A 5,166-nucleotide genomic window follows, 5' to 3' on the forward strand; every position below is an offset into this window, starting at 1 on the left:
CACAGAGACCTTTACCCTCACTATACAACTGATGCTACTTCATTTCTCAGGAGAAACTAATGAAATTATTACTTTGTGACTTGTCCTTTGTTCTAAAGAAAGTTACACTAAGATCTGCATCTTTATTAGAAGGGTGAATTTTTATTTTTTATTGTGAATGATACTTCTAAAGCTGCAAATTTTCTGTAGAGGAAAAAAATCTGTTCAGAAATGTGACAGTTTTTAATTTAAGATTAATAAAAATTAAAGACATTTATTAAACCTGCCCAAAATGAGGAAAAGAGAGGGACTGTTGTTATCACTGTCATTCAGTTGTGTCCCAAGAGAAGTTACAAAAAGGCCAGTACACCCTCCTCCTTGAAAGTATTGACATGTTGCAGGCAAAATTCTTTAGGTCTCCAACTCCCAAATGCTTGGTGGCACATATGAAAGTTAGATGGTTTCTCATAAGTACAGGGTAAAAACTAGAGTAGAAGCTGATGAATTTTGCATTATTATTTGGGGTGACAAATAAAGTCTTGGTATGTTGGAATACTTGCTCTATTGCTCATTTAAAAGAGGAAAACTTCAACCTTGCCCCCCCCCAAATGGAACCATTCCTGCCTTTGCCCTATACCTAAAAATACAAAATAATCAACAAGCCCAGTGGCACTCCTGGCTGTGAACTTCTGTAGTCTGCCTTCAGAAGCACTTTTCCTGCCTATGCTCCACTGACATTTATGACAGTAAGGTCAGGCAGCCTGATCTGGGGCTGCCAGAACATTATTTTCCAGTTTCAGAGTAATAAATGACATTTAGAAACATCAATAATTTGCTGTATTTATCCATGACCATATGATGATAGCACAGGACTCTCAGCCCAGGTCTTCAGGCCTCCTCTGCTTCATCACAGTATCTCTGATCAGCAGCCTGAGAATAGGAAACTGATATTTGTTTCGTATCTATTATGTGCCAAGTTTTCTGGAATATATTTTACATGGATTATTGATACGTATTTTTTTTTTAAACTTGGGGAAGTTATTATATACCTGTTTTGCATAAAAGGAAACTGAGGCTCACAGATAAGTTAAGAAAATGTTCAAGTTCCCTCAGATAAAGTAACAAAGCCATGCTATAATAACGATTCATAGGAAAATACACACCATTGTCTAGTTACCCCAAATTTTTGCTTTGCCTAACCACTCCCCATGATTCTTGGCAAAATAGTTGTAGAATGAAAATCAAAAGTAAACAAAATTTAATGAAAATTCATACAAAATGAAAGGCTAGGGTAGCACTAAAGCCTCAAAACAGTAAAACATCCAAGAGTAAGAAGCAAAACATTTTTTAAAATCTGTACAATTTTTAAGAATACCTCAATACTTGGCTGATGTAGCTTAGTGTATCGAATGTGGGCCTGTGACCCAAAGGGTTGCCAGTTTGATTCCCAGTTGGGGCACATGCCTGGGTTGCAGTCCAGGTCCCCGGTATGGGGCACATAAGAGGCAACCACACATTGATGTTTCTCTCCCTCTTTCTCCCTCCCTCTAAAAATAAATAAAATCTTTTTTAAAAAAAGAATGCCACAATAAAAAGATTCAAGGAAATGTAACAAGATACCAAATAATTGATGATTATGACTACTCTGATACATTCCTTGGAAAATCTCAGTCAGGCAAAACATAAGGGACTCAAATCCCTTGCTCTGGAAGAAATGTCAATCAGTAGAGAATTACTTGGAGCTATTATACATGCACATACACAGAGTAGATGTGCTCAAAATTCATGCATACATTTGGTTACACATTGCTTAACATTTACTCGAAACAGCTAACTTTAAAGGATCAGTGAATAATTTACTTTAAGAGTGAACACTGTGGCAGAGACATTTACAGTTCATGATATTCATGTGCTCTTTTAAGATTCCCTAAATTTCAAGCAGTTATAGGGATTCATGTGACTACAGTCAGCCAATGAACTATGAGCACAATTAATGACTCACTTCTAAGTCAAAGCATGGAAGAGCAGGTCTGATTTCTCCGTGCAGTCTACTCCTCTGCTACTTAGAAGGTTCCAGATGGCAGAACCTCAGTCAGCCTGGCTTCCTTAGTAACTATATAAAACACAGCATGAGTCCCCTAAAACAGTATTAGATACACAGCATGAGTGAAAAATACACATTTTAGTGTTATGCCATTGACATTCTGTGGTTAATATGTTATTTCATCATAACTTAGCCTATTTGACTAGTGCAAGTATCTTTGTACGTGTAGACCTGAAAATTTAAGAGGTGTTACTACACACAAAACCTGTTAGTTATACTATGCCAAATATATTCCAAAACTGCCTTCTATGTCTTGGCTAAAATGATTAAAATGAGCTATATGTCTAAATTAAATCTCTCTGTTTTTTAGCACATTCTGAATTGCCAAAATCACCTAATAAGCACTTATTCTTAATGATTGTAAAGGCAGAGATTATTAGTTCAGCCTGAGAAATGTTGAATAACATATGGGACTGCTATGAAGGGGCCTGTTTATGTAACAAACATTGATTAAATACCTACTATGTGGCAAGCACTCATCTCAGTATTGTGGACACAATCAGGTGGGGAGGGAAGACACGGTCCTTACTCTGTCTTGTGGTTGACAGATATAATAAAAACAAAGTACGCAAATAAACCAAAAGTCAAAACTATGATAAAAGAGAAGAATGGGAAGGCCACAGTGAAATGAACATTTAGACTTATCCAGTGAGGGCTTTCTGAATATTGAGAAATGAATATTGAGCTGATATAGGAAAACAGTAAAGGAACCACTTCATTGAGATAGAAGAGTCATTTAAGTCAGAGGACATATTAGATGCAAAGGACTGATTTGGAAAGAAGTATGTTTGAGGAATTGAAAGAAGGGCAGAGAGGCTAGAGCAGAAAGAGGTAAAGAGTTGTGTAAGGTAAGAAGCAAGTAGACCCCTGACCTTATAGGTCCTTCTAAACTCTTGTCAAAGATATTGTTCATTATTGTCAGATCAAATGAAAACACTGAAAAGTTAAAAGTTGAAGGGGAAAACTACCATCAAAAGAACTTTTCAAAAAGATCACTTTGATCCAAGATTTAAAAAGGTGAAAGTGGATACAGGAAAAGCAGTGAGACAGGGCTGTTTCCGTGACTGAAGGGCAACATTCATGTCCTATTTTATGTTTTCTTAAGTGGCTGCTCTATTTTACATACCTACGAGCAATGTATAAAAGTTGTAGTTTCTCCACACCTCCATCAATACTTATTTGTCTTTTTGATTTAATGCATTCTGGTGAGTAAGAACTGACACATCATTGGACACATCATTGTGGTTTTTATTTGCATTTCCTTAATGAATAATGATGTGACTACTTTTTTATGGGCTTGCTTATTGGTCAACTATATCTTCTTTGGTGATGTCTATTCAAATCTTTTGCATATTTTTAAATGGGGTTATATTTTTTATATTAAGTTTTAAGTTCTTTATTCCAGTCTAAGTAACTTATCAGATATATAATTTGCAATATTTTCTCTCAGTCTGTGGCACTCCTTTTCAGTTTCAGAGTAGTCTTTGGAAGTACAGATACTTTGAATTTTGGTGAAGCCCAATTTATAAATTTTATTGTTTATAATTTGTATTTTTAAATAATTTATTTATTATTTTTAAATATTTTAGAGAGAGAGGAAGGCAAGGAAAAAGAGAGAAAAAGAAACATTGATGTGAGAGAAAAACATCAGTCAGTTGCTTCTCGTACATGTCTCGACTAGGGACCAAACCCACAACCTACGCATATACCCTGACCAGGACCAATCCCAACCAGGAATCGAACCAGTGACCTTTCATTTTGCAGAACAACAACCAAACAACTGAGCAACAGTGGTCAGGACTTGTGCTTTTGTATCATATCTAAGATGCCATTCTTTACCCCAAGTTTATAAAGATTTACCACTGTTTTCTTCCAAGTGATTTATAGTTTTAGCTCTTACATTTTTGTCCATTATCCACTTTAAATTAATTTTTGCATGGTGCAAGTTATTGTCCAAATTCATCTTTTACATGCAGATATCAAATTTCCCCAGCCTCATCTGTTGAATGTTCACTATTAATTTTAAAAAGTCCTGGTCCAACTGATTGATCCTATCACATGGTTACATAAAAAGAAGTAAATATAGCACATTAAAAGTTTAGTTATCTACTCATTCCTAATTGAATACAAAGGCAAGTGCATAGAAGAGACACAAGAAGTTATGATAGAAGGTAAATGCCAATAAAAAACATATCATATTTAAGGAATTGAAGAAAAATGACTTCTCAAATATAAAACATTAATAAAGAGATAGAAATTATTTAAAACATCAAATAGAAATTTGGGGATTTAAAGTACAATAATTAAGCCCTGGCTGGTGTAGCTCAGTGGATTGAGCACGGACCTGTGAACCAGACAATCGCAGTTCGATTCCCAGTCAGGGCACATGCCTGGGTTGCAGGCCAGTTCCCTGCAGGCCAATTCCCAGCAGGGGATGCACGAAAGGCAACCATACATTGATGTTTCTCTCCCTCTCTACTTCCCTTCCCCTCTAAAGATAAATAAATAAAATCTTTAAAAAAAAATAAAGTACAATAATTAAAATAAAAAATTACTAAAGAGACTCAAAAGAATATTAGTAATGGCAAAGTAAAGAATCTAAGAATTTGAAAATAGATAAATATAAATTACTCACTCTGAAAAACAGCAAGAAAATAGAATAAAAACACATGAACAAAATGTTAGAGACTGTGGAAGACCATCAAGCTTACTAACCATGTGTAATGGTAGACTCAAAGGAGAGGAGAAAGAAAAATAGATAAAATATTTGAAGAAATAATGCTGAAAGGTGTCTATATTTGATTAAAAAATTAAAGTACATATCCAAAAACTTAATTAACTCTAAATACGATAAAAAAAGATCACACATAGATAATCATAGCCAAACTGTTGAAAGCCAAAGATAAAAAGAAAAACTTGAAGGCAAGAAGAGGAAAACATGTCAGCACATATAAGGGAACCACCACAAGATTAAAAACTGACATCTCATTAGAAGCAATGCAGACTGGTAGCCAATAGGGTGACAAATGCAAAGTGTAAATAATAGTTCTATCAATCAAGAGTTCTATACCCATCAAAATTGC

The sequence above is a fragment of the Artibeus jamaicensis genome, unplaced genomic scaffold, assembly GCF_021234435.1.
Source record: "Artibeus jamaicensis isolate MK-2021 breed Jamaican fruit bat unplaced genomic scaffold, CSHL_Jam_final contig_402, whole genome shotgun sequence".
Classification (NCBI taxonomy): domain Eukaryota; kingdom Metazoa; phylum Chordata; class Mammalia; order Chiroptera; family Phyllostomidae; genus Artibeus; species Artibeus jamaicensis.